At 41.6% G+C, this 26,894-nt stretch overlaps 1 protein-coding gene across 10 annotated transcripts in view; it reads left to right on the plus strand.

Moving 5' to 3' along the window:
- The window catches only part of CHL1 (cell adhesion molecule L1 like), a 234,451-nt gene that overhangs the window by 31,325 nt on the left and 176,232 nt on the right, over positions 1 to 26,894 (plus strand). For 5 of the 10 annotated variants that reach the window (XM_067542581.1, XM_067542657.1, XM_067542590.1 and 2 more), the window contains exons 2-3: positions 2,502 to 2,626; positions 10,250 to 10,351. The gene's annotated coding sequence lies outside the window, so the exon portion shown is untranslated. Of the gene's footprint in view, positions 1 to 2,501; positions 2,627 to 10,249; positions 10,352 to 16,302; positions 16,628 to 17,443; positions 17,792 to 26,894 lie in introns of those variants that run through there. The other 5 variants (XM_067542599.1, XM_067542630.1, XM_067542610.1 and 2 more) reach the window with 4 other exon arrangements.

Here is a 26,894-nt window from a genome sequence, read left to right on the forward strand (position 1 = left end):
ATTGCTCTCAGAGGTAGGCACCTCCCTCCAGCCCAGACTTAGACACTTATTGAGAGATGCGGACTTAGCATACATCTCCCATTGGCTAGCTTAGGAAGTTCCCAACCTAGTATGCTGCCTTTTGTGGATCACAATCTAAGGTGTCTCTCTCCCCCCATTCATTGTATAGGGAACGGAGGCACCTAACTCAGGCTTTGTGGATGGGTGGTGTTCCTGTGATTTTCTAGACCCCTAATAGTTAGGCCTTATGATGCTGAGCATTGCAATACCTCCGTCCCTTTTTGGATCCAGGCATGTGACTGTCACATACATTAAATAGCAACAGTGAAATCCCTACTGATCTTCATGGAATCCCTGGCGTTTCTCCCTTTTGGGGGGTCAAACCTGCTTGGGGCAGGGTTTTAATTCTTAAGAATTTATTAATTTCCTCTTTTTAGGGTGTAGGAGGGCTAGGTTAGGTTAGGGATAGAAGGGGGTGTCAGGGCTGTGAGTATCATTTTTATGATTCAAAAGCTTTTTCTATCTTTGTATTCCCAGGAACCCACTAAATTACCAGCCTTTTGGAGATGCCTGGGCTTGCTTCTCAATCACTAAGACAGTCACTGATGCCTGAATTACATGTCTAATGAACATAGGGCTGATCTATTTGGTAGATCCCCCAAACTGGGAACAGCTCATAGGCCAGACTGTGAACCCCTTACTCCTGAGCAGCTACTTGCATGAGTAGTCCCACCGACTTCAACGTGGCCAAGCAGGAGGGAATGGGTATATAGAAGTGTATTTCCAGGTGTCATAAAGCTGGCATAGCAAGAACTACATCACTGCTTCCTGGTTCCCCTGGTTGTAGGAATGCTCATGGTTTCCTGGGGCCAGGAGGAAGCATTAGAAGCCCCAAGACTGCTCCAGCGTGTACCCTGAGGATTGGGAGCATGTGGTAGAAATGTGGCAGAAAACCACCTGTGTATGTGTGTGTGTTGTCCCCGGAGTTCAGACACACCTGAGGAGCTAGCCTTAAACAATTTTTACCAACCATAGTTCTCCAGAGCCCTGCGTGAGTTGAAGTCCCCGTCTCAGACCAATTCGTCATGGAGAAGTGTTCACATAACAAAACCACCCCCAGAGCTGACACTAATTGGCACACCGATTAGCAATCTCTGCAGAGAGGCTGAGGATTTAATTGGTCTGGAGGATGAATTACAGGCATTCTCACTTTACTAAAGTTGTGCGAGGATCATTAGCAGGATGGTGCTGGACAGCTTGTCCTGCCTCTGCTGTGCTGTACCTATGGAGTGATAGTGGACTTCAGGGCCACAAAACTGATTTATCATGCTGTGGTCACTTGAAGGTGGCTACTCCAGCTACCCTCCCGACGCCCAGTCTCACCCTCCCCATTACTCATTGTGCTTCTCATTCTCACCTCCCTCTTTTCTTCCTTCTACTCTACCTCTTTCCCCAGTCTCCCTCCTCCTTAACCACTCCACTATGTTACTTCAGTGATCCCTTTCTTTCTTGTACCCTGAATGCATCCCCACAAAAGAGACAGAAAAGAAACACCCACTAAAGCTACATTCAAACAATATGTAAAAATCAAATATATTTTAAAAAGACCTGGAGCTACTCATGGGCCTTCACCACCTTGAACCCTTTGTATGTTGTCTCTCTTTCTCTCTCCCCCCCACTCTTTGTATGATATTTGTCTTTTTTTAGAGTATATGCAGTGTAATTATAGCCATGGCGGTCCCAGAATATTAGAGAGACAAGGTGGGTGAGGTAATATCTTTTATTGGACCAATTTCTGTTAGCATGAGAGAAAAACTCTAGATTATAAACTTCGGGACAAGCACTGTGTTTTCCTAAACTCCTGTACAGTGCATAGAATAATGGAGCCCTAATGGACACTGAGGTCTATGGTCATCACTGCAATATAACTGATAATAATAATAACAGTTTTGTGTGTAAAATGAAATCCATTTAAACTGGCACTTGAAAAATTCAGTCTGTTCTTGGACATATTTCAATGGATATTCTTTTCCCTCTTAAAACAAAAGGGATGTGCTCATTAAGAAAACATAGGCCTGATTCTGATCACACTTGTCCCAGTTTTATACAGGTCTAATTTCAGTGGAGTTATTCCTGATTGACACCAGTACCTGTGACACAGAATCAGGCACAGTCTCTTTTTTTTTTCCAGCTTCACTTTGCCCTTTTAGGGATCTGCAATTCCTGGAGGAGAGTATTTTATGCAGTTCAGGTGAAAAGGGCTTTGCTAATTAAGGACCCTTATTCATCGTCACTCCTACATGAGATAAAGTCGGCACTAGTAAAACAATTAATCTTATTCACTATCTGCGTCACAATCCAAGCTACTAAACTCATCAGAATAAATACCCATAATCATTCCTTATCCACTTCATCACAATTCAAACCATATTTTGCTCTCACTTGCCTTTCAATATCATGCACTCTGAATGCACTTCATGAATTTCTCTATTGCATTGCAGAACTCATCACAATGGCTTGCATACATCTCAGCTGAGGAGGAGCTTTGTCAGTCCAGACAGTTACTGGAAATTTATGGCCTTTCACGTTTCTTCCTGGTAACTTTGTCTTCTCCTGCACACTAGAGGTAATACTTTCCTGGGGACCTTTTCTTGGGGAAGGCAGGTTGACCTACAATTGGGATACCTTGATTAACAGCACATCCTCAGATCTGAATACTTTCTGTAAATCAATATAACAGGGAAAATATAGTATTATTTAATCTGTATCAATATTGTAATATTCATGGCTGTTGTACTGAAATAACATATGCTGCGAAGATATTTTAAGGAGATAGCACCTGATAGTTATGTTCATTCCATTTCTATTATTAGACAGTGTAATGGATAGTTCTTTGTTCATATTTACAGATGCTCATAAGATCTTTCTGACATGTTCAACTTGACTTACAAAAATATTCAAAATCAGCCTTGGTTTGAACATTCAGAAACCCATAGTGGTTCATTGTTAGAACGTCTGTGTTTCCAGAAAGTGTCCATTGATGCTTTTTACAAACTCATTGCTCTATCTTGAAACCCACAAACATTTTGAGGCTCCAGGTTACTGGTGAATTTTAAGTTCAAATGATGTTCACTGCTGAGAGAACACCTAGGTCTAATCAGATGGTATTTTCCCATGTGATTATTAGTCCACTTCTCATCCCAGTAAAGAAGAGAATTCCATGCTAACCTGTATGAACCAATGAGAACACTCATAACTCCATTTCTTGTTTAGAAGTTTCCAGTGAAAACTTTTGAACTTCAGGATGTCAGAACCAGTTCTGACACTAGCAATTTTCTCACCCATTTCTCATTAAAAATCAGAAACATTGACATCTTTCATATTCATTATCAACTACTCAAATGTGTAAGGTACATTGGTATCTCTGCTATTTATATATATGTACACATTCTATCTAGAATATAAGTATGGAACAAAACTTTTATCTGACTCAGAGGGCTTAAAACAAAACGATTTTAATAAACAACAATAATACTAATCTATAAATCTAATTTGAATATGATTGTTCAGTTATGTATCCTCTTGATTGGTATGTAAATCAAATAAAACATGCAACCAACACTTCCATACAGACACAAACACACACACACTGATTGTATTATTAGATACATATTTACAATGATCTATTCCACCCAAACTAAAGTAAAATGAAATATAAACAAACTCATTTGATTCTTTGGGTTGCTTGGTCTAACTGTTCTCAATTGCTTTCTTAGAGCCCATTGACATAAACACAAACACTCTCCTGGGCATCAAGGAGGCTCTATGTGCAGCAAAAAGAGACCATCATTTTAATCAATATGTGAGCCTAACTACCTGCATGGTATGAGGAGAGAAAGTAGAGCTATATTCCATGAACTGATCTCTTACTTCTATTATGTTCAATGGCATGGGGACCTTATGGACCAGTGAATTGGGACTTAGGACTTCTGCCACTGACCTACTGTATGCTTTTGGGCAAATCACTTCACCCCATGCCCCTTCCCCCCCCCCCTCCTATGTTTTGTCCATCTTGCTTATTTAGACTGTCAGCTTTCAAGGAAGGAACTGTCTCTGTAAGGGAATGTCTACACTATGAGCTAGGGGCCTGATTCCTAGCCATACTCATGCTAGCGATCATCGGTGCTAGCGTTCTAAAACTAGTTATGTAGCCATGGTAGCACAGGCGGCGGCAACAGTGTCACAGGCTAGCTGCCCTGCGTACACACCTGCCCTATGGGTACATACCTACGATGGCTAGCCCCTGCCGCTGCTTGTCACTGTCCATGCTACCATGGCTGCACTACTATTTGGATGATGGTAGCCAGATGACAGCTGGCTCGAGTAGGTCTATGCACGCTGGGAATCCTGTGCAGAAATAAAATACAAGATTATCACAGTGCTGGAATAAAATCTTTCTGAGAACTGCAATCTATTCTCGTTCTCTTTAGACTGAAAGCTTCCCAGGGTAGGACCATATCTTCTTCTGTGTCTTCAACAGTACCAAATAAACTGTCAATTAGTAACAAATAAAATAATTAATCATTAATGACTGGATGGATGCCAGAGATGTTTGTGGACAGTTCCCGGTTTAGAGCAAGTTGATGAGGTTGGCACAGCAACTTTTGTAAATCTAGTCCCTTAATGAGTACATTAGTGGCATGAGTGGCATGAGTAGCATTAAAAGACTGAAACACAGTGCCAGATGTTAGCCAAGGCATTGATCTTCCACTGAGTTTAGTGCAGCTTTGTGCAGGCACTGGGTCCATCAGGATGCAGCAGTTCCAGGGTCGAGGCCCATCCCTGCATCTGTTCAGAGCCCCAGCGACACTGATGCACATTTGCAGATTTATTTGCAGTTGATAACCTTTGTATTCTGACTCCCTGTCTTCAGACGTTTGGGTTTGAGACCTGTGTCTAGTTAAGCTTAGTAATGGAAGTACCACTGCACTTGTAGATACCCAAACCTTAACATACTCAAACAAGCTGCAATTTTATATACAGTAATCTATCCCTCTGTCTCTCCATCCTTCCCCCTTTCTCCCTTGGATAAACAGGTTATCTTGCAGAGGGTTCTTTTTTAATGACTAGTACCTATTTCTCTATGGCTTCAGTCTTACTGCAATTGCTGCATTTAACATCCCCGTCTCTGTATTTTCACTTGAATCCAATCTCTTGGGAATCAGGGTTGAAAACAAAGTCATCCATCTTCTACAAATATACAAGATTATATCTACTGACTGCAGTGAGGAGAGAAACTGTGATGCTTTCTGCAAAATGGGAGGATAATATAACCACCAAACCCTGCAGGAGGTTGTGATCATATGGGGGAAACCAAAATACTTAATGATTCTGTATTTTATCTGTGCTCTGAAAATATTCTAACCACCACATGTTAAAACCAAAGCTCTTTGACATATTTAAGCACATTGTGGCAAGAGAATCACATAAGACTTGCACAGGATGTTTATTCCAAGAAAGGTAAAAGGAATAAGAAATAGTAAGGATGACCACACAGCTTTGTACATGAGAGAGAGTATAACCCATCTATAGACAATTCCTTTTAGGAAAGATCCCTATTTTATGTTGGTACTCACTGTCACTAGTGCAGAGTTATGGCTTCCTTGCATTCCTGTCCAGAGTTTGAATGTTGGCATGGGGATTCCTTTCTTTATTGGTCATACAATGGATGTGTGCAATTCATCAAGTGTGGAACATATGCTAGGCTGTGTTCACAGACCTTTTAAGAGGTTGGTTTTGTCAGCAATCATAATGAATACCGTGCAGAGGAACTTGTACCCGAATGTAGATGTACTATTTCTTTCTTGTCATTACATCGCTATTCATTTTTCTTATAAAATACATTTAACTCATAAATGAAGCAAGACATTTTAAAAGTATACAGTCCATTGTGCCATTCACTACAGTAATATATTTTACAAAAGCACTGTCAGGGTAATACATATAAGCACAGCAAAAAAGCAGTTCACAGTAGGATTGAGAGAGCAATTTCAATGAAATTAGAAAAGCCATTGGAAAAGTCTATAGGGCAAACCCTCACATGGTGTAAATTATTAGAGCTACATTGACTTTGAAGAGAATTCATTGGCGCTATGATCAGTTAGACCGGCTGAGGATCTGCCCCATAGCTTTAAAGCACTATGGAATATAGCTCATCCATGAAAGCCCAAATGCTGTTGGATTTTACAGTTATTTCTCTCAATTTCTCTCAGATATCACTGTCAAACCCAGCACCAAAGGAAAACATCTCATCCAACTAGTCTGCATACACAGGAGATGCTTCAGACCTACATCTTTTTAATACTGGTCATTGCACAAAATCCACTATCAGTGCTACAGGAATCTGCTTTGTTCATAGATTATAAAGGCAGAAGGAACCATTGCATTCATCCAATCTGACTTCCTGTGTAACATGAGCCATAGGACTTTTCTGAATTAATTCCTGTTTCAGCTAGAAAAACATCCAATCTTGATTTGAAAATTGCCAGTGATGGAAAATCCGCCTTGGTAAATTGTTCCAGTGGCTAATTACCCTCACTGTTAAAAATGTGCACCTTATTTCTAGCCTAAATATATCTAACTTCAAATTCTAGCCATTGGGTCTTGTTATATCTTTGTCTGCTAGACTGAAGAGCACTTTTATTATCGAAATTCTAGTCTCAAATAGGTACTTTCAGACTGTGATCAAATATCACCTTGCCCCACTGTTTCCCAAATGGTAGGTCCTGACCCACCAGTGGGCCATGGGAAGCATCTAGGTGATTCTCTCCATGTCACCCCCTGCCCTGTGCATGCCCTGGAAGCATTCCCCCTGCACTCTCACTTCTGCTGGTCCAGTGCAGCAGGCAGTGGGGTGCAGAGTAGGATCCAGGCAGCAGCACAGAGGAAGTAGATGGAACTAGTGAGCAAACAGCAGCCTGGTAGCAATCATGGCCCAACGGGGCGGAGAGAGGGGCCCACTGAGGCTACAGGAGGGGGCAGGGCTGGGAGAGCAAGAGCAAGGAGGCTAGAGGAAGCCAAGCAAGAGTCTTGGTAGCTGGGTTTGGGGAGGGTGGGAGAGGAGAGTAGGGAGCTAGAGAGAGAGGAGCGGGGGCTGGAGTTACTACAAAATTAATATTGCCGTCACATAGTTACAGAATTTTAAAAATAGCAGTTATATAAATGTTCACACACACACTATAGATGTAATGGCGGATCCCCAAAATAGACATAATGCAGTTAGTGGGTCACTTTTAGTAAAAAGTTTGGGAACCACTGCCTTACCCTTCTCTATGTTATGCTCCTTGGGTTTTCAATAGAAGCCATGAGTTCCAATCCTTTGTGTTCCTTGTTTTTGTGTCTCTTCAATGAACCCTCTGCAATTTTTAAAAATATCCTTCTTGAACTGTGGACACCAGAACCAGACACTGTATTCCAGCAACAGTTCAGCTGTGCCAAATACAGAGGTAATATGACCTCTCTAATCAGACTCGATATTCCCCTCTTTATACATCCAAGGACTGAACTAGCCCCTTTGTCCACAACTTCATACATAGAGCTCATGTTCAGCTGATTACCCATAAAGACCCCAAGTCTTTTGCAGAATTACTGCTTCCTAGGATAGACTCCCCCATTCTGTTAGTATTGCCTCTATTCTTTTTTCCAAGGTGTATGGCTTTCCATTTGGCTGTACGGACATGCATATTGTTTGTTTGCATCCAGTTTACCACGCAATCCAGATCACTCCGGATTAATGACCTGCCTTCTTAACTATGTACCACTCTTCCAATCTTTCTGTCATCTGCAGTAATGATTTTATGTTTTCACCAGATTATTGATAAAAATGTTAAATAACATGGGGCCAGGAGCCAATTTCTGTGGGACCCCACTAAAAACTGCTGAGTGGCAGATTCAGAACCTGTACTGCGACTAACAGATGTAATTTCTGGCAGGGGCACATCATTTGGCATCTGCTTTCAGCCTCTCCAGCTAAGTTTTGTTAATTTAGCTTTAAGGAATTTCTCTGGGCTCCAAAAATATTAATTTAGAATTGTATTTTGGTAAAATCTCCTGGGTAAGGAATTGGAAATATACTTGACTTTTTGCTAAGTTTTCCCAGTTATTCATAGTTCTTCTCTTTCTCTGGAGTCTAATGTTCAGAGGAGACTGAAAAGAGCTAAGCCATTTATATGTGTTCTTTGCTATATGAGAACTGCCAATATTTTTTTAAAGTAATCCTTTATTGGAGAGCAAGTTACTGTGCACTGTTGCTTCCCTACTTGTGTTAATAACATTGCATGGCTGTTGATACTTTGGACTGTGTGACAGACATTTCATACTTAGTATGTAGATATTTGAAGTCTGCCAGTTTCCTGAAGATTATTAGGTCTTTTTTTTTTCCCCCTACAACTTTATCTACCCAGTAGGCTTGGAAAGTGATCTGAAATTTAATTGGAAAGTGTGGGTTGTTCCAGGTTGTATCTAGAAACAAGTTGTCTAGATAGAAATTGGCAATGTTCTTGACATGCTGGAAATTACCATAAGATATGGAGGTCAGGAAGAAAAGTCAAGTGAATGCAAGAGTTCCAAATGGTTCAGTCAACATCCTATCTATTCTTATCCAAACTGGGATATAGCTAGTTTTAAAAAATAACAAGCCACTTTGTGAGAGGGTAGGTGTGGAAAACTAAATGGTTAGGTGATCACATTTGTCCAGATGGCTATGGTGGGTTTTGTTTTGTTTTTTTGTATTTATTTTATTTTTTTCATCACATCTTATGAGATCAGTGAAGTTGTTTCATTTCCTGTAGAAAAACAAAACAATAATTATCTTGATCAGTTGTCTGTAAAGCTGATCGGGGGCCTCCACTAGCAATAATTCAAGATTATATGTTCCTTTTTATAATTGTGACACTACTCAGCATTGACAATGATAGCTGAAATCATCTTTGTATATTGGTTTTTTATTATGATGTGATCTAGATGCAAGTAATTCTGAGTGGAACTCTGTGCCCACCATTTTCTACCAAATATATAAATCCTTTGTGTATATAGAAGGGTAGACATGGGTATTGCCCTGTATAGGTTGGGCTTTTTGGATGTATCCATTAAATTGAATTATTCCAACTGATTAAGAATCCCAAATATAGAGGAAAAGGGATCATTTGAATCCAGTAAAAATGTAATTAAAGAGCCTGGATCATTTTGTAGAAGGAAAACACCACCTCCTTAGAAGATTGACCTTAAATTCTGTTTACCTGATGGAGATGCTTTTAATTTTTGGCTGCTGTCTTCTTCACAAGGGTGATGTCATAATACCAATCATTAATACTGATGCAAGTGGGGAAATTTTCTACCCATGGTAAGAAAACTGGACCGAATCCAAATTTTCTTAACACTTAAATTGAATAATGTTGTTTGATCCTGTCAAAGGCATCTTCTGCATCAAAAAACAAAGCTATAGCTGGAGGCTGGGATTTTCAAAGAGCCTAAAGGAGAAAGGCACCCAAACCCTATTGAAATTTAATCAGAGTTGGAAGCCTAATCCCCTTAAGCCCCTTTGAGTATCTCAGCCAAAATGCCTAACTGTTGTACCTGGTCCATTGAATATTTTTCACGTGTTGCTCTCTGCAAGCCTTTGTTTTACAACCCCCACCTGGACACCACATATAAATATAGGAGTAACCTCCATAAGTTGTGTCCCTTTCATTTTGTCTGGTGTCTAACCTTTCAGGTTCAGGAGGAAGATGCACTGTAAATCTCCACAGCTCTGCCCTTTTTTTATCTTTCTTATAAGTAAGATCAATGCCATACTCATGTCATGAGACAGGATTCCTTTCTGATAAATGTCCTTGATCACTTTTTTCAGGATTAGTACCAGCTGTGCTTGGAATATTTTAGCAAAAACCGCTCTAAAGGCACTTTCACATGGAGTTTTTCCTGCACAGACCTCTGGTACAGCTTTGTCAGTCTCCTGAAATGGTTTAGACCTGTCCAGCTGATACATCTGATCTTCCTGAGACTGCGTATTAATATCAAGTTTATTCATGAGGGTCAAACCTACTCAATGTTTGGAAGTGCTATTTAATGAAATAGTAAAAAAAAGGTAAGAAATCGATGGCTGTTTTAACTATAGTGGTTTGAAAACTCTTAATCACTGGAAAGGCCAGGTAATAATCCGTGTGTATGTATTTCTGCTCTCTTGTTGCAGATGGGAGCACTGAGTGTAGACTGCAGCCATGCCACCTGAAGTTGTCTGTTTTCCCCCACAAGGCAGCATTTGGATCATTAGTTGTAAGAGAAGATCCTTAAGGTACTGAGGGAAGTGGTGTTGAGGGTATACTAGTTGTACTAATGGCCCATCATGATGCTGCCTTTGAATAAGACTTTTAAACAAGGTTCTGACTTCATGTCGTTATGACATATCCTGTGGCACTTTTTCACAAGACTAAGAACCCGGGTGTCCTAGCCCGATTCCCAGATGGGGATTATTTTCTGCCTTTGGACAATTCCCCAGTGATGTCAGTTAGATAAAAGAAAAAAGAGAGAAAGTGAAAAACACCTTACATAGAATAATGTGGTCCTGTTAATGTTTTTGCGTCAGAGGTGGTTGCACTTCTGTGGTGGTTGAAGCAGTGTTATATTTTTGTTCCAATGCACACCGTCAGTTTATAAAGCTCTTAGGAATCCATTTTGATGACAGATACTATTTTAATGTAAGATCATTCTGTAGTTTCATAACGGAACACCATCTTTTTCAAAACTCCGCTTCTTATCTTTATCATACAGGAATTTTATTTTAACTTTCAAGTACAGTTCCCTACATTTTAGTTCTGTTTTGTTTGTATTTTTAAAAAGAGAGTGGATTCATCTAGGGCCAGATCCAGTTCCTATTACAATAAGTGGAATGTTTCCATTTACTTCATGGTAGATTGGATCAGGCCTCCTGAACGCCATATGATATTAATAATCAATGTTAAATGTAGAGCTTTATCAATTCTTGCATCACCTGATAAAGGGTTTGAGATACAACATTCACAGTTATCCCCTTGAAATAAGCAACTTTTCTTAACAGGAATCTTACAGGTACCAAATATTATTCAATAGTATTTACCAACAGATATTTATGATTCTCCACTATTATTATGAATAATTATTATGAAACTCTACAATGGTATGCACAATGTTGGTTTGAGGCTCCAGAATAGGATAGTAGACTAATTCACCTTGGCTGTTTCTATCAAATTAGTATTATCATCATCATTTTACATTTTAAATTGCATTTTGTGTTATATGTTAAGTCCTGTAGCTTTATTAATTATGCTTTGCTTTCAGATTCTAATTTTGAGTATTTTGCATTCTAAGCAGCAAGGAGTGAGTGAACTATAATGTTAATGATCTGTTCTTAGCCATGTAATGATAGTAGAATTTGGATCTGAAAGGAGTGTTCTCAGACTGATCTAATTGGCCTGATCACTCTGAAAAAGTGCTGTACTTAATTGGCCGTCTGTACTAGAATCTTCCTATCAAACAATATAATATGCCAATATTATGTTAAAATGCTGTATCTTACACTATATTTGTGCACATGCATCACATTAGAAAAATATTGGTTTAGTGTTGTGATTTCAGTATGAGTACTGTATTACTTGGCCATCAGGTTACAAGTTTTGTATTCTATTGGCACTATTCACACTGCTGTTTTGTTAAAGGTATGAAAGCTTTCGGGGGGTCTGTAGTTTGACTGTCCAAATTGGTCTTAGAATGGAACCAAATAAGCATACAGAATTCGGGTAATTTTTTTTTTTTTTTTTAATTTCAGAAAAAAATCTGCCTGACTTCATTGAAGTTATAAAATAGCAACAGAGAACAAAACCTTTTTCAAATTAGTGTGTGTGTGTGTGTGTGTGTGTTCAACTGATGTTACTTCATACTGGCTTTTCTTTATAAAGTGAACCTGGCCCATTCTCAGACATATGAATGGACACACTCTGTTCTGGCGCACAGGCCCTAGGAACCTGTATTTCCATTTCAGACCCATGTTCTGTAGTTCCATGCTAAAAGCTGGCAAACGCCAACTAGATAACTGGGCAATGCACCAAAAGAGGAAGGCGTCTAGGGCAGAGAGACTAACTACACTGAGGCAGCAAGTCTACCCTTTTAACACATGCATGTACTTGGAACCCATGCTGTGGAGTTACTGTACTGTAAAATCTCGTATTGAAGTGTTTTGTTGGGAATGTCACTCTTACTCAGTACAACACCCTCCGGGAATGTTAAAGGTCTCACTTAACTTCCCTCAAAAACAAGTAATGTAACATAATGTAAATTACTACTGGAGACTATTGTATTAATGCAGAGAAGATCCTTATAGACAATCCTAGTATCATTTCACCAAGTTTTCTGAGAAAATGAATTTTACCTGAGACATACGTCTTCTAATTAAAGGAGAACAATCAGCTTAAAAGTCACACTTCTTTCTACCTGCTCTTGTTACAAGTGACACCAAGGATCATTGTAACTGAAAGAGATGACAACAACAAATAATTGTTTCTTTTTCGTAAATGTCTTTATGCATTGGACAATACTTTATGCAACTTCATTTAGCCAATTTCAAGGCTTCCCCTGTACAATCAGTTAGTTAGCTTTTTTTCTATTATTTGTGTGGGTTTTTCATAAGAGATGAAACATTTTTAAAAGTAGGAGAATGTGACTGTAAAATCACAGAAAATTGGCAACTAGACTCTGGTAGATGTAGTGTCACCTGAAACTACTTTTAATTCATTTGAAAATTGACTAGATTTCAAGCTGATGGTGTCCCTATAAGTACAAATCTAATTTTTTAGTCAAAGTCAATAAATAGGACTAGAACTTATGTTTGTTAGCTTCCCCAAAAGAGCATTGGATTTGTCAGATAGATCAGAGCATTGGTACATGTACATCTACAGTAGCAAAGCCCTCTTGTTACGCACCTAGTCAGTTGTGCAATCCTATACTCGGTGGTTAAAAAAACAACCCTTCATGACCCCCACAAGTAATCAATTTATGCCCTGAAGCATGAGATTTGATTACCTTTGTTATTATCTTAGCTTGCATGGCTACAAATGTTATTAGCTGTCATAAAATTATCCAGCCTTTAAAAAAAAACCTATAGTTTTAAAAAGCTGCAGTGTTTGACTCAATGACCTCCGAAGACTGAATTCCAAGGGTTGATTGTAAATGTGTACAATGGTATGTCATTTTATTTGTTTCAAATTTGCTGTCCTTTAGTCTCATTGACTTTGCCCTTGTTCTTATTATGAAGCAGGAAGTAAGCAGTTTTCATTATGCCCTACTGTAACTTTCAATATCTTAATCAAGACCCTTATAACTTTCTGCCTTTCAAAGATAAAGATGAATGCTTTACAGTAGTATGCATATTTATTTTTTAAAAGGACTAATAAGATGCGTACCAATCATTACCTTGTTCTCTTTGCCCTGTGTGGTACCACTTTCCTTGTTTCTCCATCTGTGCTTTCTCTTTTAAGATTAAAAGCTCTTAGGGTCTGAAGATAGGTCTTCCTATGTGTTTAGAGACTTCCTAGAAGATTTTGGGAGCTTCTATAATATTTTTAATAATTTGAAATGGTATAATGGCTACAACTGAACTGCATTTTCATTGGTTACACTCAATTCTCTAATTCATGCGGATACTCTGAAATGCTGGTCTGAAATCCAATTTCCACAAAAAAGTCATTCTCATAAAACGTTTGTAGCCATGATGTTATTTAAGCTAGCCAATAAACTTCTCAATCACCACAATGTGATTCTCAGAAATGTTGCTTTTGGGAGTAATACTTTTAGGAATTACTTCAAATTATGGCTATATTACCCGTACCAAAGTGCATTTCACTGTTGGCATTCCTACCTACTCATACACTGAAATGTTTCTGAGGTGGTTTGCACTCAGAGATACAGAATCTTTCTTAACAACCGTATATGGTAGTTGTGTGTGTATTGAGGATTATGAGCAGAACGATTCTTCCTCCAAAGAAGACATTATCCAGCTCTTCTTTTGTCCCAAGTACCCATCACTCACACTGGACACTTGATGATTCAGGTTCAAACCTCTGGCCCTCCCATACGACTTTGAAATGGCCTTTTTGAATGATGGATATTACTTTCATGTAATAAGTTACATTTTATAATAAAGTTAGATATAACTCGACCCTCTAGAGCTCCAGGTATCTTTGGTGAAACCTTGAGCTAAATCATCCAACCTTTTATTCTGGCATTTGATTTGGGAAGATAATACATTATTTGATGTGCATTTTTAAAATTTAACCAATAACCAAAAATTCAGCACCTCTGAAAATCTAGCCATTTTTATTTAGGTGTGTAGTATGAATTTAAGAGTCTACATTAGGTTTGACAGATTTGGCCAGTGTGCCTATCAGTGTCTGTCTAGCTAAATGGATAATATTTTGAAGCACATCTTTTATTTTCAGGCAAGCAAGTCAGGGAGAGGGAAGCTAGCTCTTTAGAGGTACCCCACATTGTTGAACTGTCTTTGTGTTCCTCATGTATCTTTCTTTTCCTCACATATTAAGAATAATTTGAGTGCATGTAGCATTTGTTCAATTTCATTATCCACTGAAGTCTGAAGCATGATGGAATGTGTCTATTTAAACCACATCCAAGAGAAACTGTGGCCTCTAAATAGAAAAGTTTTCGCTGGTTTCTTATCTTATTTTTAATAACGATGTATTTAGCATTATAATTGTAAGCCAATTATTTAGTTAGCTGAAGTATTCTTGATTTCCCGCCCCCATCTGTTTTTTTTTTTTTTTTTTTTTACTGGTAAGTGAAACATAATCTGACCCCAGAAAAGTAAGCAAAGGAGTCAGTCTTCTCAGTGTAACTGGGAGTGAACACAGAAAATCTGAGGCTGAATTAACCAGACATGAAATTGAAGCTCTGAGGACTCAGAGAATCTGCCTGCTCCTGCTTTCTACATGAGGAGAGGGTTGGGTAAAGGGTATGGGCTGCTATTTGACTCCTACACTGATACTGGCCCATGTGGATTCAGAGCCCATTCATTGGTCAGAGCCTTAACACTGAGAGTAAAATGCTTTGCTAACATGTCCATTGATCCATTCACATTACTTTGCAGAGGTTTCTTGTGCACAAAGGTATGGAGAACCACTGCATGAGGCTTTGGAGGACAATGCCATATGAATGCAACATTTTCACTGTGAAGTCTTGATCCAGTGTCCACTTAAGTGAATGGAATGACTCCTGTTTCCTTTACTGGGCTTTGGGAAAGGCCGTAACTGCAGGGAAATCCAGGAACTCAATACTGTGATTTTTACAAGCAACCGAAACTTAGTCCCTTTGCACCGTGGTCTGTTCCCCCCTCTGCATATGGTTGTAAATTCTGACAACCTTATAGCACAGGTTTGCTGAGTTACAGTTACTGAGAAAATTCTGACTGTATATTGGTTGATTTTTACATGATTGAAAGGCAAACCATAGCACTGACTCAGTATAGATTTTTGTGTTCAATTTCCTTATGCAGAACACATATATTAAATTATAGCACCATCTTTCTTATTAAATTGCAGAATTTCTCTCCTACGACCTCACTTGCTTTATAACATCTTTGCCTAAACCTACGTGCCATTTTATTCACTTCCTATCTAAAAATAATCTCACCTAAACTATTTTGCCTGAGGTGAACAATGATGTTCCCCTGGCATGTCAACAATTTCTAATTGTTACTCTTTTAAAAATCTTTAACCCCAGTAGCAATAATCCCCCTGAGTGCTAGCACCCCAGGGTTAATGTGCATTTATGATCATTTTTGTTCATCGCATCAGGTCAGACAAAGCTGGGTAGTGAAGCAGGAAACTCCAAGAGAAGTTGAAGCACTCACGAAATCCCTTCTCCCGTTTCTTGAGTAAAGTCTTTAAGATTCACATGGTTGACAGATTGGTGATAGTGTGTCACCTGCCTACCTAACACAGGAGAAAATTCTGTGTTCCTCTGTGGAATAATCAGGTTATTAAAGGAAAACACACCGAGGTAAAAGCCAACCTTTCCAGTCGTTCAGTGTGCTCCAGAGATTCCAAATGCTCATTAATTCAAAAGGAGTTAATTTGGCTACGTGGGCAAAAGAAAGAGATGAGGGGGCAGCGTAGGAAAATGAGGCTGGAAGGCGTCTCAAATGATGTGGGATTAATTAATGAATCAGAACAATCCAATTTAACTAATTTGCTGCGTTAATAATGGCTTACAGCACCTGCCTCGGACGTGGGGGGCTGTGAAGTTCTCTCTCTGATGGACGGTGGAGATTGAACTACCAGAAAGGAGCGTGGTGGTTTGTTCAGTCCCAGTGATTGAATTAACTTGGGGCGTGGGCGCCCCACTGTGTCCCGTGGGATTTCAGTCCATCAGTTGAAGAGTCGTGCCAGTACCCCCCAGTTCAGCCCTTATTTTCCTTGTCTGGATCGGTGTCCCTTTTCTCCCAGTTGTGCAAACGGCAGCTTTCCGCCCTGCCCTCCGTTGGCCCGCTGGCTGCAGAGGGAAGGAGCCGCTTCCAGCCAACAAGGTGCCACTTCGCCCCCGTCTCCTCCCAGAGCGCTCCCGCAGGGGATTTCCCCGGCCACCCCCAGTCTCAGGAGCGTCTGTGCGGCTTGGGCCCTGAACTGGGCGTGGGTCGCTTTCAGCCCCTGATTCTCAGAGGGGAGGGGGGGGGTCCCTCCGCCCCAGCCCTGCGCCCTGCCCGGGCGGGAGGTGGGGCGCGCCGGGCGCTCCCGGGAGGCGGCAGTGGAGCGCCTGGACATGCCGGGACGGCACCCTGCGCTCCTCGCCCTCCGCCAGCGGGGGGGAGGCGGAGGCAGCTAGCCGCCGCCCGCCCGGGGAGCCGCCGCCAAGGAAGAGCCGCCCCCCCGCTTCCCCAGCGCTAGAGCCGGGGGAACCCCGCCCCGCCCCGCCTCGCTCCGCATCCCGCCCGCCGCTACGCTGGAAGGGACCCCCCCACCCCCAGGTAGGGTGAGCGCCCCACGCAGCCCGCGGCTCCTTCCCCGCCTCCAGGGGCTGCCCTCCCGCTGATCCGGAGGGCGGGCTCCAGCAGGTGGGGAGCTCCCCACCGGCCCTAGGGACCCGGCGGGGGGGGGGGGTTGCACGCTGCATCCCCCGCCTCTCCGGCCCCACCTTGCCGCCGGGTCAGGTGGACGGCAGGGTTTGCAAAGCCGGGTTTGCTGCTGCCCCAGCTCCCTCCGGGGTGGGGGGAGAAGCCCGCAGCCTCCCGCGGCTGCAGGAGGGGGCGTGGGCTGGGGAAATTGCAGGCTGCCACCTTCCCCCGCCTGGCTGGATTTGGGGGGGGGGTGCGATCTGCCCGGCCATCCCCAGAGCCGCCGCCGGTGTGTGTGTGTGTGTGTGTGTGCGCGTGAAGCGGGGAGCGACTGGGGAGGTTTCGGGGCTCGTTGCCATGGTTCCCGGGAAGCGCCGCCGAAGGAGATATTGATGCCAGTCACGGAGGGAGCCTCCTTCCTCTCAGTGCCTTTCCCCTTTTCGGCGGGGGAAGGCGAGGTGATCGATTGGGAGCGCCGGGACGCGGCGGCCGGGGAGCTGCTGCCCAGGGAGCGCGGCGCCAGCCGGACTCTGCGCCTGGCCCCTGCGAGGAAACTCCGGGATCTCCCCAGAGAGCCCCAAAAAAAACCCCCAAGCCAACCCCCTCCCTGAAGTGAGACCAGCAAGCCCAGGCTCTGAGGTACTGGTGGGTAGGGGTGTGGTTGGGTGGGGGTAGATGGTGGAAAGAGGGGTGGGGGTGTGTGTGTGTGTGGGGGGGGGGTGGTTGGTCTTTTTCTTTTTTAGGAGGTTAAGACCAGTTGGTCTTTTGTTGTTTGTTTTTTTCCCCCTTGCGAACAAGCTGATCTGTCCAGGGGAAACATCAGATCCGATACACGGGGAAGGCAAGACGACAGGGGGAAGCTGAGGCAGACACGCTGAGGCTGGGGGTTTAAAGAGCTCGAAAAGCAGCTGATTGCATGAAACGTGTGTGTGTGTGTGTGTGTGTGTGTGTGTGTGTGTGTGTGTCAAAGCAGGCGCTCCCAGCTGCAGAGCGGCGGGGCTGGAGTTAAACCCGGAACAGTGTCCTCGCTTTTCTCCGCTTTGAAATAGATGTGGCCGGTAGCTGGATGCAAACTGCAAACGCTTTAAGGGTCGGCGTCGCCTTTGCAAAGTAATGAGGGACTTCAGATCAGTGCAGCTGAGCTGGGTTAGAAGGGCTGGGCTGGGCTCTGGAATCTGTTTGCTCTTTGCTTTAGTTCGGAGTGTGGCTCTAGGATGGAGATCATCACTTCTCATCTTTTGGGGGGCAAGAAGCTAGCTAGCTCCTTCTCTTTACGCATTTTCTGGGGCACAGGTGTTTTGAAATGGTCTGTCCCTACTGGTCAGGCAGTTTGATGGGTTTTTTAAACGTACATGCTGTAGATACCATGGAAAGCAATAAACTGTTGCCCAGCTAAAGTTTGCACTGCAGTGCAGTTGAGTGCAGTGATCTGCAAAACACAAGGGGAAACTTTGAGAAGAATAGTAGGTGAAGAAGAGAAGAGGTGTTTTGTGTGTATATCCATGTTTGCAAACACACAAAGCTTGAGATGATTGTTAGTTTGAGGATTGTTTCTTTTGAATTTCACATTGCTTTGTGAAACTTCAAATGTGCAAAACCTTTCATTTCAGTTTGCTATAGGGATATATTTTCTTATCCTTTTGGAGGCAGGTTTCATTTTTTCAATAGTCATCTCTTTTTCTTACAAATATTAAACATCTTTCTCTAGAGTTGTGTAATTCATCGTTGCAGTAAAATGTAGCTGAATTCACCAAAAGTAGGGAGATGTGCAAGAACCTATAGGCATTCATGATGTATGGTAGTTTATTAAGTGAATTGAACAATGAGACTATCATTGATCAAAAGATGCATCTGATTATTATAGCTTTAATAGCCACGAAGTTTTGTTCAATAAATGCTTCCACTTCCATTTTCTGATTGCATAATTTCAGTAGGTTTCTATGCAATGGAGTAGAATAAATTGACACACAACTCACACAAGCCTTTGCACCAGGAAACAGAAGTTGCCTTTTCACACATAGCTCATAATTAATATTATTTGGTCCAAGTTTTTGACATGACATGTTTTAGACAGGTAAGTTGCAAAATCATGTCTGAAAATGCCGTACATTTTTATACATCATTAACCGATGCATACATGGCTTTTTATACATTCTCAGTACTACTAACTAGAAGTAGTTTAGTCTCATACCTACTGTTTGGAAATTTCACAAGTGATTTGACAAGTTTTATTTTGTTTAACTCTGGAGTGCTATTTTATCTGATGAAGTTAAATTACCTTGTAGAAAGTAAGTGCTAATGAAATAGTATTTGGAAGAACCTCATAAACACCACAGAGCCCTTCTGAAGAAATGTTATGAATTCACCCCTAATATTAGCCAAAGAGAAAAATAGTGTCTTATACATTAAAAAAATCTTCCCTAAAATGAATAGTCTGTATTTTTCTTTAAAAAGATGGTGACCAGATTTGGAAACATTGATGTCATAGCTTTATTGGAGCTGTTCATATGATCAGTGTCACATTATAACCCATGATCCTTTGCATGAAGATTGTATTTACTTGACAAAATTTTGTTACTGTGATATATTATTGATCTCCTAACATGACCTTTTTGTAGTTTCTTCAAAATTACTGGATGATTGCTCTTAGGAAAGCAAATTGTTTTTAATGGAATGGAAAATGCTTGTGAACCAACCTTCTGCACTACTTACTCAAAACAGGATCCTTTTGTTGTCAATGGGAGTTTTGCTTGAGTAAGTTGATTACAAGACCAGATCCTATGATGACGAGCAAGGCATGAGACAAAATAATTTATGCAAGAGATGCAATAGAGAAAATAACTGCAGGGTTTGCATGAAAATTCTGGGAAATGTCCATGACCAAAACATTGTAAGCAAATTGGTCTTGTAGAAGTTTTATCATAAATATATGAACAGCTTTTACATTAACCTTTTGAAAGTGATAATACAGCACAACAGTTTAAACACTCAAAATATGAGGAATTGAATTCTGAACCAGAGACTGAAACAAGACAATAAGGATGCTGTATCTTCAATATGTGCATTTTGATTACAGTTTTAGCCTTAACTCTCTGACTTTGTCTATAGAGAATGTAATTACTATGGGCATTTACTGTGTGCCACATTTATAATTAAACTTAATGAGTGAAGGCATAATAATCCATCCCTTTATTTCAGAAAGCCTAGAGATAAGCATTCCTTTAAATGAAAGATTATATTATTCACAGCATTTTATGTCTACCTAGTGTGGTTTGGACTGCAGCCATTTTGTTTGCCATTAAAAATGTAATTTATCACATCTCACTGGGAAAAAAATCAACAAAAGCTAGCTGTAAATTACATATAGTGATTTTGTGGACAATTGTTTGCATGATAAGGAAGCTTGCTTTCTCATTTTCCCAGTGGGAGAGGATAGTGACTATTTTAGCAGTGCTAATTACTCCATTTTATCTTGCATGTGTTACAATGTAGTTAGTTAATTAAAGCTTTGCCCATTAGTAGTATGTTAAGAATAATGAATTAACATATCACATTTCATCAAAAGAACATCTAAGTTTATCTTTTAAGAATGAAAGTGTTGTTGTGTCGCAGGAAGTCTCTGTGGCTTTCCCAAGGAACAAATTTGTTGGAATTCCTTAGCATGGTGCTTCAGAGCCTGATGAATGACTTGAATTGATCACAAACAAGTGACACCAGAACTATTGGTTGCTTAGCAACCCAACATGATTCCACAATTTTCTTCTGGTATTTGTCCAGTAAACTAGAAAATTCTGTTTTGTTAAAGAACATCTTTTGCCAGTACAAAAGCCACACCATAACTAATTCAGATTATATGTTACTAGAGCCGATGTGCATTGCTCTGGTATGGTAGCTGGACAGCAGAAAGTATAAGAAAAAGGGGAAAGGGATAAAAAAAGATTTACTACAATTGTTAGTTGGAAACAATTTGATATTCTTGGTGTTTTGTAATAAGTTGCAATTAAATATTTGTCCTTTCTCAGTCAGACATCTGTTGGAAGGAAACCATCAGTGGGAAGCGTAATCCCAACAAAGAAACTCATCCACTGAATGTTTTTGTCGTGCCGTCTTGAAATGTGAGGTCCTGCTAGGTCATGTTGAGTTACATCATACTTCATTATGAGTAAATGGAACATAATATGGAACATGCAGTTTGATGATTATATGAATTATATCACAGCAGTCTGGCACATCCTGTAGATCATATGACTGGAGACCTTTGCAGGGTAGTTCCCAGTAGCAGAAATTGGTTTCCTCAGATGCATTTTGTGTATTGCTTTGTCCAAAGGAAACAATACATTTAGGACTCAGCAAAGTGGAAGAAAGATAAACGTAGACAGTCTATATTACAGCAGGTGACAAAGATATAACTTATTCTTTTAAAATGCATTATGCAGTTAACTTTCCTATCAACATCTAACAATGACGCTATAATATAGTTCTTCTCAGTAACATTCAGGATCTGGGCCAATATTTGTGAAGAGAGTCTTTTAAGACCATATCCCGCTATTGTGTTTGTTTTTTGTGGTATACAAAATTCCCATAATTCTAACTGGATTTCCTGCATCTGGAATAATGGTGAGATGTGGCCTTATATTCCAGATGGATAATTCCTTCACATGGAATGCAGAAAATTGCTTTGTGTACCATTTTAAAATAGATCAGAACTGATTTTTGTGAATTCAAAACAAAAGGTGGGATTCAATGTAAAACTAAAGTTTAGATTTTGATTGAAGAGAAGTCAGGAAATTCAGGGTGAAAAGGTTGCCACAAAAATATTTCTGTCCCCTTAAATGCACTGATATATGACCCGATTCTGGCTGTCTTATGTGCTTATGCACACCCTGTCAGCCAATGCATGGATGCTAGGCGTAGTATTAATAACAGTGTTGAGAATTTGTTATTTGAATGTATTATACTCTCCCCATAATTCTGTTCACATATGTAAAGCATCCCATAATACTTTGCATTAGCTGCAGTAAGCTTAGGAGTAAATAGTAAAATCAGTCAGGATCAGGACAGGAAGAGATAAGGAGTTATTCTCACAGGCCAGTATTGGAATATCCCAAAGGAAAAGGACAAGATATATGAATGTTCTAGCCTGGTACAAACCTAGGAGGTGCCCTCATGTACCTTGGTACTAGGAATGCATGGGTTCATAATGAAGAGATAAGGGGTACACCATGGTACCCAGGGGTGCTGGAACAATTTGCATAGTTCAATACTGATAGCCATTGCACCAATTGGTAAACCCTGTGTATGATGGAAACCACTTCATGGCAGGGAGGGCGGCAACACCCTTAGTTCCAGCACCTGTGATGGTACCAAAAAACCAGGTGGAAAGCTAATTGGTTAAGTCTAGTTTCAGGTGTCACACCCAGTGACACCCTTTTCCTTGTAAACAGACTGGATATAAAAAGATAGCTTAGGGGTGTAACTTTGAAAGCACACCTTCTGTGTAAGGCAAATGTAACAACATTGCATATGCAACAGCATCCTGGAGACTGGTATTGATTTGAACCTTTTCTCTGTACTATAATATTATTATTGGCTTATCGTAATAATTCTGACTGATATTATTTGGTCTCTTGAATATATTTCATAATGAACCCAAGCAATCGACTATTCAGTTTATCAACAATGCCAAAATCATGTGGTTTGCGGTAGAATGCTGGGCAGAAGCTTTCTGTTCAGATTTGGGCTCCAATCAAAACCTCTGGAGTGATCTGTCCACATGTGGTCCCTGGCTGGAATCATGAAGAGATTTTCCAGGGTGGAGCTTAGGGGTTTAGGACGGTAGTTCTCACATCTGTGTGAGTATGTGATATCAATGTGAATTGCACATCCCCAGCATTTATCTATGTACTTCTGTAGCTCTCATCACGGTGGATTTCGAGCACTTCTGCTCATCATTCTTGCTCCTAGTAAAAATATTCCATGTGGTTAGAGTCAGGGATGATGGTGGCTACAATAATGTTGCTTTTGTTAGATTGGAAGCTTTTGCGGGGTGGGATTGTCTTTTTGTTCTATGTTTGTACAGCACCTAGCACAATGTGGTCCTTGTCCATGACGGGCTTATGGACACTTCCACAGTATAAATAACATTAATATCCACTTGTTTTGCGTCCACTTCCATGATGAACTAGAATCTGATCCCAGCATGCATAAAGAAGAATTAATAAAGCTATTCTTGCTGGAGATTATTACAAATTGTGCACATATGGTCATGTTTCCAAACCACGGAGATGTACACATAGCAAGAAACTTTGGACTGGATCATGGCATCATTCTGCTGTTAGCTCTCCCGTTAAGGTCAGTGGGAGTTTCAGAGGTAGACTGACAGATCTGAACTCTGCAAAATAAAATAGTGGTTAAAAATAACTTTTAAAAAAGCTGTTGTAACAACCCAAAGCCCCAAAACAGTGAAAAATCACAAGACCCCAGTTCATAACAGTCTTATGTGGATGGATATGGATACTTTAGCCCATTAAGACTCCATATCTTTATTGTTAAGGGAAAACAAAAGACCTTCTTTGACATGATAGTTGCATCTGTAGAGCTTTCCTTGTTAATGTAGGGAACTTCTGTTTATTTCCCCATCCCTGGAACAAGCCTTATCCCTCATGTGGTATAACTGTGCTTGGTCAGAAAGCATTTAATGTCCTTGTCAAGAACCTGATGCAGCCAAATGGAGTAGGTGGGGTAATGGAATTTGGTCTGCCAAAGAGGGTAGCGTAGAATGTCTAATATGTCATTTTGTGACCACCGAAGAGCAAAGCATTTTTACACAGTCCCCTGAGAAATTAAGAATAGCCCCAGTAGCTAAAGTAGTAAAGGAAGGTACGATGCAACTTAAGGTATTTAGCCCTTATTGTTAATGACGGGGATGGTTGGAGCATTGGTAGACAGGAATCGGAGCTCAGCATCAGAGCCGGTGCCAGAGCCTAGAGACTTAGCCCATGGTCAGAACCAGGTTACCTGGAGTGAGGCAACACAGGAGCAGGGCTGGCAACAAATAGGCAGAGGAGCTATGGTAGCCATAGGCAAATGCTTTGAGTAGCTGCTGAATGGCAGCTTAAGAGCTTCCACGGTGGTTGGAAGAGTCAGTAGATTAGCTCTTTAGAGTTGCCAACTTTCTAATTGCTGAAAACCGAACACCTCTGCCCTGCCCTGCCCTTCCCTTGAGGCCCTCCCTGTCCCCGCCTCCCCATCGCTCACTCTTTACCTCCCCCCTTTTTCTCATTCCCCCAGGACTCACCTGCTACCTGCAGAGCCGGATTGGGAGGAGCTGATGCAGAGCCTGCCTGCTTGCCCAATTGAAGCACAGCAGAGCACAGCAAGGATCAGTCCCTGGAGTGAGGGGTTGGGGTGGGGAAATCTGGGCATAGTGGGCTCCATCAGGCTGAGGGGTGAGAAGAGCAGCAACTGCTAAGCAGAGCTGTTCCTCCTGGCTCCAGCAGCAGCTGCTGCTCTTCCCAGGCCCCCCCCCCCCCCCCCCCCCCCCGTGGCGGAGGCCGGTTACCAGATATTACCAGACTTTTAGCTGACCAGACACTGCCAGGTTCCCGGTTTTCAACCTGATGTTCCAGCTGAAAACTGGACATGGGGCAACCCTACAAGCAGTGCATCCAATATGGCGGCCTGTTGCACTCCTTAGGTGACCCGGGAAACAGTTCTGCTGCAGCCCTCATTCCTGCCACTTATTTAGGAAAAGTACTACTTATATTCTAGAAAAAGCCCATTACAAGCAGTTAACGTTAGTGCTGTCTTGACATTTGAGCATCATTTAAGGTTTGATTTTTTTTTTTCTTCCCCCCCTATGAAGCTGAGGCGCCAAGAAACAGAATTTTTGTCTTGCTCTTTTTTTGCAGCTGGTTTGTGCATGCACTTACATCGACATGTCTTATTTATGTATGCAGTGGCAGTCATTGCCTGTGTATGTTAGGCGAATTCACGTGGTAAAAAATGGTGCCGAATCCAGGTTATGCCTGTTTATTTTCTTTGCTTCCTCCAGGTAACTGTACCAAATATTCAATGTAGTTAGAAATACAACTGACTTTTATGGTGTGTTAATATTTGTTGAGGATTATTTTGCCCTGTAGGTGTGGCTTCCAAATGTTTGTTTCCCTTTCTCCACCCCACTCGCTATGCACAGTGGATTGAGTTTGAAACTGGTGTGTGTGGGGGGGGAGCCATAAATTATAAATGGTCTCTGCCAGATGAGCATTAGTCTTATGTTTATATCATTATACAGTGTTAGTTGTTCTAATGTTGATCAGTGTCACTCATGTAGGCCCCAATCCTGCAAGCTGTTCCATCCAGCAGACCCTCACAAAGCTTCATGGAAGTCACTAGGGTTTTGCGCAGATGGAGACAGAATCAGGCTTTAGTTTAGAAGCCGTTTTAGGCCTGTGAATAGTACGTTGACTCCATTGTTGTTGTTCATGTGAATTTCTTTGTGTTCATGATACTTTTAGGCTAAATGATGAGATGCAGAATTTTCTCATTCTCCCAGCATATTGAATTAGCTGAATAATTTGCTAATCATGGCTAAATCATGTATTTGAAAAATGTCTTTTTTTGAATACACTATTGGATAAAGCTTAGCTTTCATTATTTGCCCAGTGCAACTCTGGACCACCTCCAGAGAGTGAATTCTACCAGGGCAGGGCATGTGAATAATATTGCTCTTATATGAGAGCCATGTTGTTGTCTGTCCTGAGGTGTACAGACGCCATGTGTCCCATCTGCTTAAGAGTTAAAAGGGAGATGAACTGCCCCCTCAGCTGGAGCTGATTGGTGGCCCTACCACAGCTGAGGAGGCTACAGGTCAGAAGGGAGTGGTGATGGCCAGAGAGGCTGAGGAACCACAGAAAGCAGGCTACTTCAGCAGTGGACTGGCAGGAAGCTCTCTAGGTAGCTGGACTCTAGAAAAAGAGAATTATGGAATATGTGTCTGGGAAACAGCTGACAAGAGAGGTATGGTGGAAAGCAATAAGGGCTTGGGAAAAACCTGTTCTAACAGCTTCACACAGGGTCTCTGGACTGGGACCGAGTTGGCGGTGGACCTGGCTTCCCCTACCAATCCAGCAGAGGGGTTAGTGAAGCCTGAAGAACAAAGGGGGCTGAACTCTAGACAGAGCTAGTCTCAGGGTGGAGACTGTTGGCCCTTTGCTAGGGTTACCAGCCTCCTGACCCACCAGACTTTTTACTGCCCCAGGAAGGGAGAAACTATTAATTATCCTGCCGGAGGGCTGGTGTTATAGGGAGAACCAGACAAGGGCCTAGACAGCAATTGGCTGAACATAGGGGGAACAATCTGCTCAACTGTGAGGGGGCACTGGTGGCTGAAAAAAGCCCCAGATACCTTTGCATTAGGAGTCTCAAACTTTCAGAATGTTCCCTGGCATTCAGTCTGTGGGCTCTTCTTACCACCTGGTGAAAAACCAGCCCTCGGGGCTTCTGGCAGGTACCTCCAAATAGCTGCATTCCGTGCAGAAGTCAGGCCAGTGTGGAGGAATTCCCCAATAGCTCTTTCTGTCTAGGTTTGTGAGAAAGAAAAGTGGAAAATGAGAGCTATAGCTTTGTTATGGCCTTTTCAGACAACCTGCCGCCTACTCCTCCTCCTTCTCCTCCAATGTCTCTTTGCTGGGGAATTCTGAATAGTAAAGGAGGAAGAAATTCCTCTGATCCATGGGCTTTC

This window comes from Emydura macquarii, unplaced genomic scaffold, assembly GCF_026122565.2.
Source record: "Emydura macquarii macquarii isolate MOO-44397 ecotype Brisbane River unplaced genomic scaffold, CSIRO-AGI_Emac_v2 contig_71, whole genome shotgun sequence".
Lineage (NCBI taxonomy): Eukaryota > Metazoa > Chordata > Testudines > Chelidae > Emydura > Emydura macquarii.